The 18,756-nt window shown below is 49.1% G+C and overlaps 1 protein-coding gene across 3 annotated transcripts in view; it reads left to right on the forward strand.

The window, feature by feature from the left end:
* OS9 (OS9 endoplasmic reticulum lectin) overlaps positions 1-18,756 on the forward strand; it is a 596,790-nt gene that overhangs the window by 120,041 nt on the left and 457,993 nt on the right. The gene's annotated exons all lie outside the window — the stretch shown is intronic.

An 18,756-nucleotide genomic window follows, 5' to 3' on the forward strand; every position in this document is an offset into this window, starting at 1 on the left:
TGCACCGCTCCAAGCGCCACTTCCTCCCACAGTGTGTCCCACCCCAATAGTATAGAGTGGACGTAAGACGACCCCATCTGGTAACAAACAAAAAAAACTGACCACCCCAGGGCCACTACCGCCTCTGTGAATCGGAAGCAGGAAACAACAAAGAGATCCACAAGGAGAGACGGTTATATGGGATCCCACAGGAACAACGTAGCACCTCAGCTCACCAAAGGAACCCATTACAATAACAAAAGCCTGCAAAGGGAGACAACCACACAGGACCACACAAGGAAAACCAATCCACACGTCACCACAGGCAAGCTAACGCCTCTGTGAACCGGATACACCACCCATCCATGAGATGGACAGGAAAGGCGAGCGCACCAAACCTCAGAAGAGAAGAACCAACCTCCAGAGGTGAACAAAGGAGGCACCCGCAATAGGTAAACCCAATACAGGACCCACAAGAGACCATTATAATCACTAATCACCACAGGGAAGCTTCACACCACTGTGAATCTCGTACAACTACAAAACCACAGGTTACACAAGGGAAGATCAAACCAAGGGAACCATAGGAAAGCCCTCGCAACTGACAATCCAATACAACTACCACTGCGTAAACGCCAAACCCCACACAAACCTAATCCCGACCACCGAAGTCGGTCACCTATCGCCTAGGCAAATCCCAGAAAGGCTGGGTTAGTCTGAGGCAGCAGTAGATCTCCCACATCCAGGGTAACCTACTGACACAACCAACTGCCAAACCTAATTCCGACCACCAAAGTCAGTGACCTATCACCTAGGCTAATCCCAGATAGACAGAGTTAGTTAGCAAAAGATCTCCCCATACGGCCAGGTAAATGATGCCAGGACCTGCCCTTAACCCCTACATCACCCTACCTAAGTGATATCCCGGTGCCCAGAAAGCCTGACCCGTGACCATTTTCCCCCACCCTCCCCAGAATAAAGCCACCAGTACCCTTCCCAAGGTGCCACGCACCAGGAAAGACCGATGAACAAGGAACAACCAAAACTGAGCAAATAAATTGGAACAATCTCAAAACATCACACCAGGAAATAGAAGCACACCAAGGGACAACACACCCACATGCCCAAGGGAAATAAATCCATTCACTAGAACAAGACAAAAATCGCTCTACCCGAACACCCTACATGTCGACCCACTCGAACAGCCACCGACAATCGTGACCATTACGCACATCAGCAGGATGAGGGGACAACAAGGGGAAAGTTGTGACACACACAGAAACAAAAAGGAAGGAAAAGACATCACCACGCCATTCATCACAAAAACCTGCCATGACCAAAGGCACTATGAACCATGACAAGGAAAAGACAACAAATACATCAAACCACTTTGGAACCTAACCAAACTACTCGATGAAGAAACGGATTCCACAGATAAACTCTCAATCCGGTGGCAATAATGACCACCAACATGACCACCAAAAGACATAGCCGAAAATCAAACGGACCACAACAAACATTATACACTGCGACCTAGTCCACGCCAGATTGATGTCTTAGCACACAACTGAAGTGTACTGTCTGCTATGCGACGGAGGAATAGACCTCCTATTCCTCACTGAAACCTCGCTAACTCAAAACTACAAGATCACAGTGCACCACTGCCTACCCAACAACTTCAAAATCAAGCAAGCCAACAGAGATGAAAAAAGAGGAGGAGGACTCGCCGTGGCACAAAGACCACCTAAAAATAACAGCTCAACCATTAAACATCCCAAGCTGCGAATCACTCATCATACAACTGGCCTCAGACTTTCAAACCAATCTAAGGGTTGCATTTGTCTACATGCCACCAACCTATGACATTCGTAGACACCTTTGTGGAAGCTGTTGCCAACATGGCCATTCAGCATGACCACGTAATCATCCTTGGATACTTCAACATCTGGTTCGAAGAAAAGAACATAGATTCACCAGCCACTAACTAGCGACAATGCTACTATGACAAATGGTGGAAAGGGTGACGCACACAGCAAGCCGCACTCTAGCTGCAATCTTCGGCAACAAAAACCTTGTCTCAACTGCACCCCCAATGCAAATCCTTTGGAGTGACCACCTCATTATACCCTCTGTTATCCAATCTCCATCAAGAACACCCAATAAGCTCCCGAATAGCCCTCCAACCTAGAAAAGAAATTGGAGAACCATTATCAATGTGCAAATAAGCATCAAACTAAGAGCCACAAAACAGACGGTCACCACCCTAGACGGAACCAGCATTGAAGAAACGGACGCTCCAAAAATGGGTCATGAAAACAATAGATGACTTTGCACTGGAAAAACTTTTCAACCCATCACGAAAGAAAACAATAGCAATATTGTTCACGCCCCATCTCAAAGCACTGAAAAAAAAACAAAGGAAACTAGAACAAGAATGGAGGAGAAACTTCCACCAACACAAAAAAAACCTTTCTGATGCTTGTTAATCTGCTTAGATTCACATGCTGTGCATATGGTCCGGCATCCAGTGGTAACTGCACATTATTGCATCTTGTCTTCTGAGGATCAAAAGGGGACGTCGCATAGGCGTGTCTGTAACCCTAGCCCTAACGTGACTTGTAGTGTACCCAAAATCTCTCACACGCCGAGGTCCCTCAGATTGTTTTTTTCCACCCAGATTACTGCTCACCCGAATGCAGAGCTCTTACATAGAGATAGCGTTATTGTCATTATTATCGACTTTGTCGTTATTCCCATTAAGTCACTTCGACTGTTGAATCCTGTGAAACAATGACGAAGACTGCTGTGGACTTTCGACGCCTGCTGATCCCGGCAGCGCTGCCGTCCACGTGGTCGGGTGGGCATATCCTTTACAAGTATGCCTTTCCTCTTTCACCCTCTATGCTCCCTGGGTTTCATCATCGCTCTAATTGTCTTTTGCTATGGAAAAGATGCTATTTAGGTTTTTTCCCTCATGCAGGGCCAAATATCCTTGGAAGGACGAGCACGCTCGGTGCAACAATTGTCTGCCCCTCGACCACAAAGTAGCGAGTTGCGCGGCCTGTAGATTCCTGCACCCTAAAACGCTTAAGGAGCGCCGCTTAAAGCGGTGGGCGGCCTACGGCATGTTGCAGGCCGAATTATCTTCTCCCGCTGTTGCGACCGCAGAAAGTGATGTGGGGGCGGGGGGAAACTAGCGATGACCAGGCCCCCGTGTTGGAAGCCATTGACCTAACTGCAGACCACTCTCGGTCCACGACGCCAGTTTCTGACCCCACCAGGCCTGATGCGAGTCACGCTACGGGGAAAACACCCGGCAACGTGGGCACACACGATCATAACACCAAACTCACAACCCAAGGTTCTGCTTCTGCGACTGTGTCGAAGCTTACCAAAGCGCCAACAGAACTGTCTATCTTCGGTGGGATCCTCTGATCGGCATGATCAGCAGCTTTCCCCACAACCGCAGCAGCGGCCTGCGACTGGGCAATCCAAAGTCAAGAGCGCTAACACTAAAAGACACGCGGACGTCGAAGTGCTCCAGGAGGACGCGCAGACGCCGCTTAAGGGCCGAGTGGCGGTGAAATCCACTGCTCAGCCCCCGGTTCATCCAGTGGTGTCAATCTTCCGCTCAGCCTCCGGTTCTCCTGGTGTGTCGGCAAATTCCTCCGCTCAGCCTCCGGTTCAGCCGGTAGACCGCCCGGATTCTCCTACCATTGCCGACAGCATTGCTAGGATTACTTCAGCAGTTAGACTGAAATAGCGGAAGGAGGAGGCAGCGAAACACCAAGAACAGGTGAGAGACGTATCGAAAGATACGCCACAGCGCACCGAACCCTGCCAGGACTATGTTGAGAGTCCTGTGCCTTTGTCAGACACATTAGGGCAAAAATCTCAATGCCATAGGGAAGATGAACCCCCTGGATCCCTCTGGTTCATCCTCATGGACCAGGGAGAAATTTGAGGGTTTTATGGACAGATTGGAAACATGTCTCCTATTCTGAGGCCCTTGCTCCCAAGAGAGATGCATACTTTCATATTTCAATGTTGCCAGCGCACAGAAAATACCTAAGGTTCATGATGGAGGATAAGCACTATCGTTTATAAGTGCTCCCCTTCGGCATTGCCTCGGCACCGAGGGTGTTTACAAAGATACTGGTAATAGCGGCAGTACACCTGCGCAGGCTATCTGTCCCGGTTTACCCTTACCTCGACGACTGGCTCATAACAGGGGAGTCCTACGAAACATGCCTATTGAACACTCAGAAGACAATAAATCCAGCCTAGACGCCAGTCAAGTCATACAGTTTATAGGGGTTCTAATTTGGCCAAAAGACGGCCTCGTCTTCACCTCAGAGAGGGTACAAAACATGCTGTTTCAGATCCCTCAATATGTAGCCAGTTGGGAAGTGACGGTACGCAAAGCCATGCAACTGTTAGAGATCATGGCGTCCTGCATTTACTTAGTCCCTCATGAGCGTCTGTTCATGCGTCCCATGCAAGGGTGGCTCAACAGCCAGTGGTGTCAGGCCAGCGGACAATGGGAAGATCTGGTAGTTGTCTCGCCAGCCCTCGTTCTCTCTCTGTAGTGGTGGTCGAGGGAAAACCTCTTGAAGGGGAAGATCTTCACCACCCCCGCAGTAGAAGCCACTCTAACGACCGATGCATCACTTACGGGTTGGGGGGGCTTATCTGCTTCAGCAGACGGTGCACGGCGTGTGGTCCCCACAAGTAGCGTCCAACCACATAAATCTGTTGGAGTTATTAGTGGTATTCAAAGCACTGAAAGCCTTTCAGACACAGTTACAGGGGAGGACAATCCTGATATTGAGACAGCACCACAGCCATGTACTACCTCAACAAACGAGGGGGCACTCACTCTCCAGGGCTATGCAAGATTTGCACAAGGCAAGTCTAAAACACCTTACCTATAAAATAGCCTTCCTAGTGGCTATCACTTCTATTAGAAGGGTTAGTGAACTACAGGCCCTTTCAGTACTAGACCCTTTTGTTACTGTTCATAGATAAGGAGGTTCTGCGCACTCGCCCTCGATTTGCGCCAACATTTATTTCCAAGTTCCACATGAACCAATCAATATAACTGTCCACTTTTTTCCAGAACCCCCCTAACATGGCCGAAAGGAGCCTACACGCGTTTATGCACAGGGCAGACATGTTTTACCTGGAAAGAACAAAACCGCTGAGGAAAACAAACCAATTTTTCGTTTTAGTGGCAGCTGGCATAGAAGGGATCCTGTCTCTTAGTCGGCTATCTCAAGGTGGATAGTCAAATGCATAACACTTTGTTACACTTTTGCGAAGAGAGAACTGCCATTCAAGCCTGGAGCACATTCTGCTCGAGGCACTGAGGCTTCCATTGCATTCATTTCAAATGGTCCCCTAGAGTCCATTTGCAAAAGCGGCAAGTTGGAGTTGTGTACACACCTTTACAAAACACTATTGCCTAGACACTCATTCTAGGTCTGATTCTCAGGTGGGACAAGCAGTACTAGAACATCTTTTCACTACTGTTCCTTCTCACAACCCACCTCCAACTCCGGGCACTGCGTGCTAGTCTATGCACAGCATGTGATTCTAAGCAGATTAACCAACATCAGAAGACATGCATTACTTACCGTAATAGCATTTCGAGGGGATTGGGTGCTCCAATGGATTCCATATCCATAACAGTAATCACCACAGCTGTGCTGCTTCGGAAAATCTTTCGGTGTCTGCGTCCTGGGTCGATGACGTCGATACGCCGCCGTCAAGGACCTCCTCCAACGGCCGACGTCACTGGATGTTATAAGTAGGACGCACGACGCCTGTAGCCTCAGTTCCGTTTTTTTCCGCGAACGTGTTCGCTTCGAGATCTCGGCGCGCCTCGACTCTTTGGAGTTTCTGTTCTTTATCGGTTCTTCGAACCTGTTCATTTGTGAAGTTATCCTTTGTGATGTCTACCTCGTCTTCCACCCCGCGTCCCGGCTTCAAGAAGTGCAGGCACTGCAGGTCCAAGATGTTGGTGACAGACTCGCACAACGCCTGCCTCTGGTGCCTCGGGGAAGCCCATGACACGGAAGATTGTGTAGACTGCCTGTCGCTTACGTCCAAAGCCTTGCGGGAGCGCAAGAATAAACTTTCGGTAAGTAAGGTGTCCAAGTCACGGAAGTCGAGGTCTGCAGAGCTTTCGAGGGGCGACTCTCTGCATCGTCGTCGGAAGTCCAGTGGGTCTCGGTCCGGAGTAGGTCCTGCCACTCCTCTGCCTCTTCGAGGCACTCCCGGAAGCGCCGTCATCGGTCGCCTTCCCCCATCCTCATCCGAGGACTCGGTCCATCGGCGGGTCGCTTATCCCACCAAGCATGCGACGCCGGAGGAATGGGCTTCCTTCGGGAAGAAAATGTTAGCGATTCTCGAATCGCAGGGCACTGGTCCATCCGCACCTCTGAGTGAGGTCGGTCGTAATCGGTCGAGAGACACCGCTCTTACGCCTTCGGGCTCGGGTGGTCGGCACGATTCGCGGGAAAGGTCCCGCTCGGACAAGGGGAATTGTTCTCGTCATGCCCGTTCCAGGTCCAGGTCCCGGTCCTCGACTCGCTCGAGACCGTGTGCACCTTTGATGTCTTCGAGGAAGACGTCGACGCCTGTGGCGCCCAGGCTGTCGAGACACGCTCAGGGCTCTGCCCGCGAGGCCTGTGTCGATGCTGTCGACGCCGCGTTCGGCATAAACGCTGATTCACTAGACACCGTTCGAGGCTGTTTCGGCGGGGGTACCCCGGGGCACGAAGGAACCCCCTAGAAAGGCTCTGGCCAAGGTCAAGCATGGCTTTGTTCCACATTCTGTGCCCTCTTACCGCCATCTTGATTACATTTCGGAGGTGGATGAGGGCTCTGATGATGGCATGGTTCCTTATACGGTGCCAGATGAGATTCTCTCGGGCCATAGCCAAATTGAGGACCTGCGTCAGTCCCTGCACAACGCCAGTGGTCTGGACACCTCTCTGGAGGTGGAGTTTTGTAGGCCTGATCCTGGCACTCGTGCCGACTCCTCGTACCGGCGCCTTATGTCTAGGGTCACCGAGTACTTGGGGTGGTCTGCTCCCCCAGGGGATTTTCTTCAGGATGACCTTATGGATATACTTGACCAAGGTCCACCAACTGACCCGGTACTGCCGTTCCATATGGCTCTACAGAGGAGGGTGGCGGCAGCTTGGACTGCTCCGCAGAGTCTCCCGGCAGTGGGCAAGTCTTTGCCGCGAAAATACCACCCAGCAAGTAGTGACCCCTGCTACTTTACCAAGCACCCCACTCTGGAGAGTTTGGTGGTGCAGGCTGCTACGGCCCTGGTAAAGCAGGCGTCGTATCCTACCAGCCCTCCTGATGGGGACGACAAGCGTTTTGACGGTTGGGCGAAGAAAGTGTTTTCTTCAGGGGGTATGGCGCTTCAGGCAGCCAACTCCGTATGTGCCTTGTCACGTTTCATGCACACTCTGTGGAACTGTGCTTCCTTAGCGGCTGAACATCGTCCCGAACGGGATGGTTTTCTTGCAATGGTCCAGGATGGCAAGGATGCCATGTGTGAGGCCGTTCAGTCGGGTTTGGACATGGCAGATTGCGTCAGTCGGTCCATGGCGGCGAGCACCGTAATACGCAGGTTTGCGTGGTTGCGGAAGTCAGGGTTTGCTCCTGATGTGCAGGCCCGGCTCCTCAACATGCCCTTTGACGGGGAACATCTTTTTGGCAGCAAGGCTGACGAGAGCCTTGAGAGGTTGCAGACCTCCAAAGCTGCAGCAAAGTCGTTGGGCGCTGCAGTTCGCCAACCTCTGCCTTTTTCGTCCTAGGGGACAGCAGTGGAGGGGAGGTTCCTTTCGTTATTACTCATCCTTTGGTAAAGCGAGAGGAGCTGCCAGTCAAAGGGGCCCCCGTAGGAGTGCCAGAGGTGGAAAACAAGGTACTCGAGGTGCCAAGGCCGCTCGGGCAGTTGCCTCTTTGCCCTCAGGCAACGCCGCAGCTGCTTCAAATCAGTCATGAGGCCATGTCCCATGGTTCGCCGGTTGGGGGAAGGCTGGCGCAGCATCTTGTAGAATGGCGTGCCATTACTTCAGATGTGTGGGGTTCTGGAGATCATAGCCCACGGCTACTGTCTTCCTTTCTGGCAGAGGCCTCACGACAATCCACCAGGGAATCTCTTTGAAGAGTCCAGATCCGCTCTTTGCGCAGGAAATTCAATCCCTGCTGGAGAAAGGCACCATAGAACTGGTGCCTGTAGCGGAGAGGAACAAGGGATGGTATTCCCCTTCTTTTTTGATTTCCAAGAAAGACTGGGGATTGAGACCCATAATGGACTTGAATGGTTTGAACAGGCTCCTCAGGAAGGACAAGTTCAAGATGGTTACTCTCTCTCAAGTCCTCCAGGCCCTTCAACTTCAGGACTGGTTGGTGTCTCTCGACCTAAAGGATGCTTATTTTCATGTGCCGATCCATCTGAAGCACAAGAAATACCTGAGGTTCGCGATGGGCGACTTGCACTTTCAGTTTCGGGTCCTGCCGTTCGGATTTACCTCCACCCGAGGGTTTTCACCAAGCTCATGGTCGTGGTGGCAGCGCATCTCAGGAAAGGGGGATTCACGTCTACCCCTACCTGTACGATTGGTTGGACAGGGCGCGCTCTCCAGAGCAAGTCCTGGATCATCTGTCCGTCACCTGCCACTCCCTCCACAAGCTGGGCTTCCCTCTCAACTTAAAGAAGTCCCACTTGACGCCAACTCTGAGGCTCCAGTACATCGGAGCAGTGCTCGACACGTCCCTGGGGCAGTGTTTTCCTCCCCAGGTGAGGGCTCATCACATTCAGCAGATGGTGCAAAAGTTTCAGCTTGCCCGGAGTCTCCCAGCGTTCGAGTTCTTGAGATTGCTCGGCCTCATGGCATCCTGCATTCTTCTGGTGCCAGAGGCCAGGTTGCGGATGAGATCTTTGCAATGGGCACTCAAGCTCCAGTGGTCTCATTCCTCCGGCAGGATGTCGGACTCTGTTCAGGTGCCGTCCTCGGTCGCCCAGGACCTTCTGTGGTGGGCCGTCGAAGGCAATCTGATGAAGGGGGCTCCATTTTGGCTACCCTGGCCGGAGGTGACGATGGTGACGGACGCATCCCTCACGGGATGGGGAGCTCATGCCAACGAGTTGACAGTCGGCGGTCGTTGGTCTCCGTCGGAGTCCAGACTCCATATCAATCTGTTGGAGCTGAGAGCCGTCAAGCTAGCCCTGAAGGCTTTTTTGCCGACTGCGAGGGAAGAATGTCCTGATCCTGACGGACAACACAGTTGCATGCACTACCTCAACAAAAAGGGGGGGGGCAGGGTCACTTCCTCTGTGCAGGGAGGCGATGAAGCTCTGGTTCCGGGCAATCCAGCAGGAAGTTTCGATCTCGGCAGTTCATCAAGACCGGAGACGAAAACGAGACGGCGGACGCTCTGAGCAGGCAGGGCGCCATCTCTCATGAGTGGGAGTTGGCTCAGGAGATTCTCCTGGAGGTCTGCGCCCTTTGGGGGACCCCTCAAGTGGATCTCTTCGCCTCCAGTGTCAACCGGAAGTGCGAAACGTTCTGCTCGCGGGAATGTCCTCCAAGATGAGCCTTAGGAGACGCGTTCGTGGTGGAGTGGTCATTCCCACTGCTGTACGCGTTTCCTCCAGTCCCCATCATCCCGCAAGTACTGCAGAGGTTACGGAGGTTCGGTTCCCGGATGATCCTCATTGCTCCGGCATGGGCCCGGAGGACGTGGTACCCGGACCTTCTCGACTTGTCCATCTGCCCTCCATGTCGTCTTCCCTATCGAGTCGATCTGCTCTCACGGGAGGGGGGGGGGGGTCAGGTTCTCCATCCAGAGGTCAGATCCCTCAAACTTCACGCTTGGTTTCTGAAAGGTACCACTGGGTGGCTTTTCCTTCATTGGTGCTGTACGCGGAGGACGGGGACCGGAGTCTACAGGCAGAAAAGCTGCATCTCGGTAAGTGCTATTTTTTCAATTAAAATAAACACTAGCTGGAGGAGCCCGGAAAACTGAGAAATAAAACCGCAGCTTTAAAAACGTTGTATTTATGTTTGCGGTACCTTTTGAAGCGACCGCAAACAAATACAACGTTGTTGTGTTTGAAAACGCTGCGGTTATTCTTTCTAAGTTTCTCAGGCTCCTCGGGCTCAGAGTCCCAAAGTGAAAGCCAAGGCAGGCAGAAACACAACGCAGTTGTGTTTACATGCCGCAGTGTTTCTGCCTAAATCTGATTTCCCATTTGGAGCTCTCGGGCTCCCCAAGGGGGGCCCAAGAGACCCAAATGGGCAATGCTAAATGCTGCAGTGTTTCTGCCTAAATCTGCTTTCCCATTTGGGGCTCTAGGGAAGCCCCAAATGGGAAAGCAGATTTAGACAGAAACACAACGCGGTTGTGTTTGAAAACGCTGCGTTTTTTTCTTTCTAAGTTTCTCAGGCTCGGAGGAGTCTGAGAAACTCAGAAAGAAAAACCGCAGCGTTTTCAAACACAACCGCATTGTGTTTCTGCCTGCCGTGGCTATCACTTTGGGTCTCCGGTGCTCCCCCAGGAGAGCACCGGAGACCCAAGTGAAAGCAAAGGCAGGCAGAAACACAACACAGTTGTGTTTACATGCCGCAGTGTTTCTGCCTAAATCTGCTTTCCCATTTGCGGCACTAGGGCTCCCCAAATGGGAAAGCAGATTTAGGCAGAAACAATACGCGGTTGTTTTCCGCAATGCTAAATGCTGCAGTGTTTCTGCCTAAATCTGCTTTCCTAAATCCTCTGCTAAGGATTGGGACCTCCCTGAAGACGTGATGGAGGTGTTGCTTTTGGCCAGAAGGCCCGCAACGAAGTCCCTGTACCGTGGCCGTTGGCGAAAGTTCTGCGACTGGTGCAGGGTTCAGAATGTGGATCCTTTTGCATGTGACATTCCCGTGGTTCTGTCATTTTTTGCTTTCTTTAGCCCACACGGGCTTGCAAGGTGGGTACTGTTAAAGGTTACCTGGCGGCGCTGTCCATATTTAAAGGAATGGTTCGCCCAAAAATGTTTATTTCAAAAATAGATGGGCAATATAAACAAAAACAATTGGCATTTTTTTTTAAGTCCCTATGTAAAATTATGAGCAATTCAAGCTCAAAAATTGAAAAAGCAAGCACATGGGCGCATCCATTTTGTGAAATGGCTGGCCGCCTGTGCTGGCTTTTGCTTTGGCGGCACTAATGAAGGAAAAGCCAGCCAGCTGTAGTAAACAAAAGCTACCACTGGGTGGCTTTTCCTTCATTGGTGCCAGGACTCGGAGGACGCGGACCGGAGACTACAGGCAGAAAAGCTGCAGCTGCATCTCGCTAAGTGCTATTTTTTTTTTTTTTTTAAATAAGCACTAGCTGCGGTTTTTTTATAGTTTTCCAGGCTGGAGGAGCCCGGAAAACTTAGAAATAAAACCGCAGCTTTAGAAGAGTTGTATTTACGTTTGTGGTCGCTTTTGAAGCGACCGCAAACGTAAATACAACGCGGTTGTGTTTGAAAACGCTGCGGTTTTTCTTTCTAAGTTTCTCAGGCTCCTTCGAACGTGGGGAGCCCTAGAGCCCCAAATGGGAAAGCAGATTTAGGCAGAAACACTGCAGCATTTAGCATTGCGGAAAACAACCGCGTATTGTTTCTGCCTAAATCTGCTTTCCCATTTGGGGCTCTAGGGCTCCCCCCAGGGAGCCCTAGATCCCCAAATGGGAAAGCAGATTTAGGCAGAAACACTGCAGCATGTAAACACAACTGTGTTGTGTTTCTGCCTGCCTTTGCTTTCACTTTGGGTCTCCGGTGCTCTCCTGGGGGAGCACCGGAGACCCAAAGTGATAGCCACGGCAGGCAGAAACACAATGCGGTTGTGTTTGAAAACGCTGCGGTTTTTCTTTCTGAGTTTCTCAGACTCCTCCGAGCCTGAGAAACTTAGAAAGAAAAAAACGCAGCGTTTTCAAACACAACCGCGTTGTGTTTCTGCCTAAATCTGCTTTCCCATTTGGGGCTTCCCTAGAGCCCCAAATGGGAAAGCAGATTTAGGCAGAAACACTGCGGCATGTAAACACAACTGCGTTGTGTTTCTGCCTGCCTTGGCTTTCACTTTGGGACTCTGAGCCCGAGGAGCCTGAGAAACTTAGAAAGAATAACCGCAGCGTTTTCAAACACAATAACGTTGTATTTGTTTGCGGTCGCTTCAAAAGGTACCGCAAACATAAATACAACGTTTTTAAAGCTGCGGTTTTATTTCTCAGTTTTCCGGGCTCCTCCAGCCCGGAAAACTTAGAAAAAAAAATGCAGCTAGTGTTTATTTTTATTGAAAAAATAGCACTTACCGAGATGCAGCTTTTCTGCCTGTAGTCTCCGGTCCCCGTCCTCCGCGTACAGCACCAATGAAGGAAAAGCCACCCAGTGGTAGCTTTTGTTTACTACAGCTGGCTGGCTTTTCCTTCATTAGTGCCGCAAAAGCCAAAGGGAGCACAGCAGTGGGCATCCATTTCACAAAATGTATGCCCCCATGTGCTATCTTTGAGCTTGAATTGCTCAAAAGTTTACATCCGGACTTCGGGAAAAAAAATGCCAATCGTGTTTTTTTTTTCTTTTCTATATTGCCTATCTATTTTTGAAATAAACATTTTTGGGCGAACCATTCCTTTAAGCGTTCGTCTGAAGAGTGTTCTTATTTTAAAATTCCTTTAATTTCTCAGTTTCTGAAAGGGCTCACTAATGCTTTCCCTCCGTCACCTTTCCAGGTGCACGGTTGGGATTTGAACCTTGTTCTGAAGTTTCTGATGGGGGCTCCGTTTGAGCCTTTGCATTCATGCCCTTTAAGACTGTTAACTCTTAAAACTGTATTTTTGGTTGCAGTCACTTCCGCTCGCAGAGTGAGTTACAGGCACTTTCAGTTAAGCCACCCTTCACGGTATTTCATAAGGACAGGGTTGTCCTTAGAGTTCATCCTTTTTTTCTTCCAAAGGTGGTGTCAGAATTTCATTTAGGCCAGAAGGTTGTTCTTCCGGTTTTTTATCATCCTCCACATCCTGGTAAGGAAGAGGAGAGGCTCCATAGGCTCGATCCTAGGAGAGCTTTAAGCTTTTATATTTCACGCATGTGCCGGGTCAGAGTGGACGATCAACTCTTCATTGGTTACGCTGGAAAGCGTTTGGGACAAGCTGTGACTAAGCAGACTTTGTCTCGCTGGATTATTCTGGCTATTTCTGAGTGTTACCGCTTGGCGGGCAAGGACCCACCGGTCGGCTTATGGGCCCATTCTACCATGGCTATGGCTGCCTCTACTGCCCTACAGAGGGGTGTTCCTATTCGTAACATATGTGATGTAGCCACTGGGGATTCGGTCCATACTTTTGTACGTCACTACTCCCTCGATTCCATCTGTGGGCAGGATCTGGCCTTTGGCAAGGCGGTCCTTTACTCCGCAATTTGATTGGGCATTCTAAATTTCAGTATTCTAATTTCTTTTCCCACATGCTTGCATTGGTACTGCTTTGGGAGTCTGTCATAGATATGGAATACGTCGGAGGACCCAATCCCCTCGAAGAACAAGTTACTCTCTTACCTGGTAACTTTCTCGCTCACGTTTAGCCTTGGGCTCCCTCATGGCAGAAAAAATGCAATCAGAGGGACCGCAGCGCGTGAGGGATTTTGGGTACACTACACGTCACGTTAGGGATAGTGGTACAGGCACGCCTATGCCGACGTCCCCTTTCGATCCTCGAAAGACAAGATGCAATACTCTGCGGTTACCACTGGATGTCGGACCCTATGCACAGCATGTAAATCTAAGCAGATACAATCATCAGAAATGCTATTACGGTGAGTAATGCATGTCATATCAAAGACAGGTTAGATTATAAAAAGCTGAAGTACTTAAAGCAAAGACATACTACAATGGATGGATTGCTAGAGCAGGCAACACCCAAAAAGAAATGTTAAACATCATAAACGAGATAAGAAACCCATCCATGTGCAACAATACACTGATCCCTGCACAAACTATGCGACGGCCTTGCCAATCATTTTAAGAACAAAATAGCCAACATTCAGCAAATCGTACAAAGCAAAGACTTACAACCAACCAACATCGGCGCCACCAACAAGACTAAACCTCTGTCTACCTCCCTCCCACCCCCATCTCAATCGATAAATTCATAGCAACAACTGACTAATTTTCGAATAACCCATACCCGTCCCAAGCTACTAGAAAGCTATGTCCACCAACACATCTTGGAATTTGTGGAAAAATACATCTACTAGCTCAGGCATAAGTAGGCTTTAGAGCTATTAGAGGGACTGAACCTGCTCTATCTATCTTGGATGATCTGCAGACCAACACAAATACTACTAGAGCTCTCAGTAGACTTCGACACTGTTAACCACGACACTCATCAAAAGACTAGAAGATATTGGATTCGGCTACACTGCTCTCCTCTGGCTTAAGTCATTTCTGACAGACAAAACTGAAACAACTTGGCTACTGTCATTCAAATCAACACCTCGGAAAAAGTGGTCTCACTGGGCTCTTCGCTGTCATTGTTACTGATCAACATCTACATCACACCCCTAATCATCCTCTTCAAAAGACATGGCCTCACCTGCTACAACTATTCAGACGATAATCAAATAATCTATAAAATCAATGCCAGTGAAGAGGAAAGACCAACACTAACTGGCTGTCTCAATGAACTAAACCAATGGATGAGCACCAACAGCCTTCAACTCAACCTGGACAAAACTGAAATCATGATCGCACCCAATGACCTGTCAAACAACCACCACTTTACATGGTCGACCGAGCTGGGAAACTCACCAGAACATCCAAGGTGGTAAGTAATCTTGGAATTCTACTGGACAACGAGCTAACGCTAGAACCACAAGTCAAAATGATAGTTAAGAAATGCTTCTTCCACCTGCACACGATCGAGAAGATACTTCCCTTTTTATCCTTCACACACTTGCCATCATCTCTCTCGTCATGTCAAGAAAGGACTATGCTAACAGCATCTACCTAGGAATGCAAGATTACCTGTTGAGAAAGCTACAACGTATACTGAACGCAATGGCAAGACTACTCCTTAAACTCACCTGAAGGGAACACATCACAGCAGCACTAAGAACGCTTCATTGGTTGCCAATCAAAACAAATCTTCAAAACCTTGCATAAAACATGGAGCGATCCATGGCCAAGGAGCGGAATTCATAGAGGAAAGATTCACTCTCTACAAACGAGCACAAACACTAAGATCCATCAGACCTCCACCTTGAACCGAAACAATACTCAAAACAAACATTTGAAGTATCAGCATTCTCCTGCATAGTAGTAAGACTCTGGAACTCGCTCCCAAAGGAAATACAACAGAGGATCACCTCAACTTCAGGAAGCTCTTAAAAACATGACTCTTTAACACACTCCAAACTGAAGAAAATGTCTGAGCGACAAATTGCGTCCACCGCGAAACGAGAGTATTTCACGAGAATTAAACTGCCATTGGGCTGTGTCTTGCATTGGGAAGGCAATGTAGTACGCTTTGGTGTGTTTCAGGGTGGCCAGTATTGGATTTGGATGTTCATGTTAAAGTATATTTGTACCGCGCATTATCACCACCGGAGTGGTCCCCTGGTGCTCTGGCAGATCTAAAACAGAGGGGGGTGGGTTAGGCGTGTTAGTAGGACAAAGCTTTGAGAAGAGCAAGGGAGCTGTGAAGTACCGTTGGCAGCTTCAGTTCGGTTAACACCGATCGCCGAGCATATTGGTGTGTTGTTCAGTCCTGAGTCCGTCGTGTAGGGGTTTGTGTGGTGGTGGGGGTGGTGGTGTTGCGGTGAAGTGCGTGCGGGTTGCTGCGGTTTTAAGATGTGTGGTTGTGTTTGGTTAGAGTGTGAGAGGTGTGTGAGGAGTGGTGAGGTTTTTAGTAGTTTTTCGGGGGGTGTTGGTTAGTATCATTGTTTAGGAGAAATGCATATTCCTATTGCGGCTCCTTCGTGATTAGAGGAGGTTGTTTCCTTTCGGTGATTAAGTTTCAGCGTGATAAGGCTGTTTCATCGCTGTCATGATGCTAGGTTTGCTATTTTCATGCTCCCATCTTTGTATTTGGCCAGCCCTTTTATCCCAGTTTGTCTTTGCTGTAACCTAGTCTTTTGGGTTGATTTACTTCCAAGCTACACCCGTATCCTATGTCCTTTCTGAGTGGGTAAGGTTGTTGGTAGTGTTGGGCATGTGTGCTAACTTCTCTCCTCATGGGGTTGTTGCTAGTGTTCTATTCCACCTAGCGTTGTCTCTCTTGCTCTTGTAGGAGTTTCCCTTAGTTGATCTTGGGTGCTGTTTGTGCCATCATACGTTCTGTTAATCTGTTCTTTGTGTTTCCTGTTTGATTGTTTTAGTGGTTTAATTTTGGTTCTGAGGTGTTGAAGAGCCATGTTTGGAGGTTTTCTAAATTTTAGGTGGTCTTTTGTGTTTCTTATTTCTTTTGGGAGGTTGTTCCAGGTTGTTACGGCTAGGTGGGACAAAGAGGGGCCCCCCTAGTTTTTTTTTGTTGTATGGTTTTGGTTCCAGGTGGATTTCCTTGCTTGATCTGAGGGTTCTCATTGGCTTGTAGATTATTTTCTTTTGTAGAAATTCTGCTCCCTTTCCGATGATTGCCCTGTGTGTTATGCACATTGTTTTGAACGTGATACGATGTTTGATAGGTAGCCAATGTAGTATTTTTAGTGCTGGAGTGATGTGGTCTCTTCTGGATAGTTTTTTTGGATGCGTTGTAATTTCTTCAGTAGGTGTTCCGGCATCCCGAGGTAGAAGCTGTTTGCGTAGTTGATTCTTGACATGATGAGGGCGACGATTGTCAGTGTTTTGTGGGTGAAGGAAAGGAAAGGTAGGATTCTTCTTGTTGTGTGAAGGAGGAAGAAGCATTTCTTAATTATTGCGTTTACTTGTGGTTCTAAGGTTAGAACGTTGTCCATTAGGACTCCCAGGTGTTTTACTTCCTTAGATGTGTTTGAGGGTGGACAATGTGTTGCATTTGGATGTGTTTGAGGAGGATCAGTGTGTTAAACTTGGATATAATTCGAAGGTAACTAGTGTGTTGAATTTGGATGTAATTCAGGGGTGTCCAAGGTAATAGTGTGTTTGGATAAGCTTGGGGTAGCCAATGTATTGAATTTAGAAGGCGTATATAACTATCCTCAAACCCACTAACAGTCAAATATTCTGTTTACTCACCCTAAAACACAGAACAATATTAAACCTACTTCTTCTGCAACAAAACACCATCACAAACCACAGCGAACACCACACAACACCAAACATGAAACGAGCCAACTGCACAAACTATACACACACACACCAAGCAGAACACAACAATTTCCAAACATCACAAACGTGCACACAGTGACCGTTTCTTTCGAACTGAAGCTACTAACAGCACATCAAAGCTCTTCTACTTTTCCCTCTCTATGCAGCTAACAAAGCTCCCGCCAAGGCCTCCTCCCTTTACTGATCCGCCAGAGCACCAAGAGACCGCGTAAGTGGCAGCAGTGCGTGGTATAGGACCAAATAATATAATATGCCCAGGATATTTGTGCCTAACTCTACCTGGATGACTGGCTCATTCATGCCACTTTTTTCTGTTCTTGCCTACAAGAGCTTGGCTACTGTACACTCGCTCCTGGATGGAGTTTGTTGGGTACTGAACTTGTGGAAGTCCCATCCGGTTCCCACCCATGGGATGCAGTACAATGGGGGACTCCCTTCCATACCCCAAGGCTTGCAATCTTGAGAGCAGACTCTTATCTGGAAAGAGAATGCCTCTGTTCGCCAATGTTTGACAGTCCAGTGGGACATGGTGACATCTCGCTTTGTGGTTCCCTGGGCCAGGCACTGCAAGAGGCCACTGATCCTCAGTCTTGCTGTACCACTGGAATGCTGCTTCGGTGGGTTACACCAGGAGAGATCAGGATGTGCATCAGGATGTGCCCCCCACCTCCATGACGGGTAGTTTAGTGTGTTGGCTCATGGATGGTCACCCTCTCCTGAACTCAGCCCCCTAATCCCTGATCCTCAAAACTAATGCCTGTAAGCTTGGGGGTGGAGCCAATCTGGGATCCTTCTTTTGAAGTGAAATGTACCAGGGAGAGATCCTTGAATTAGAGCGAGATTGTTGCATTCTTGAGGGCTCTGTTTTCTCTAGCTCCTTTGCCAAGAGTGAAGCGGTCTTGGTTCTCTTAGAGAATCTGGAGGTCAAGGCTTTTGCAGTTAATCAGTGGTGCACAAGGTCTCACTCCCTGCACCTGATGGCTCCCTAGATGATGAGCTGGGCAGAGGCCAACCTCTCACCTCAGGCATCTATATATCCTGCGGTGGAGAATGACACAAACACCTTGAACAGCGGTTTCCCCTACTCGGTGGAGTTTCCTTAACAATACCCACCTTCAGGACTATCCGCAAAAGGTTTTGGGCTCCCATTGTAGACCAGCTTGCCTCCTGCTGGAATGCTCTCCTCCCAAAGTACATACTGAGGTCCTGGTATTCAATGGCAGTGAGTACGGAAGCCGCTATTGTTCTGCAGGTCATTAGCTGAGCAAATGGGAAAGGAGTTTGATTTTGGTGCCTCCCTTCTGGCCAAGAAAACCCTGGTACCAGCTCCTTCATCTCTACTTCGGCCCTGCCATCCATTTGGGTCTGTATGCTCTGAGGTGGCCTCCTCTTCTAGCTCGCACCCTGCCTCACCCTAGCT

Source organism: Ambystoma mexicanum, chromosome 3q (assembly GCF_040938575.1).
Source record: "Ambystoma mexicanum isolate Mex_15411 chromosome 3q, UKY_AmexF1_1, whole genome shotgun sequence".
NCBI lineage: Eukaryota > Metazoa > Chordata > Amphibia > Caudata > Ambystomatidae > Ambystoma > Ambystoma mexicanum.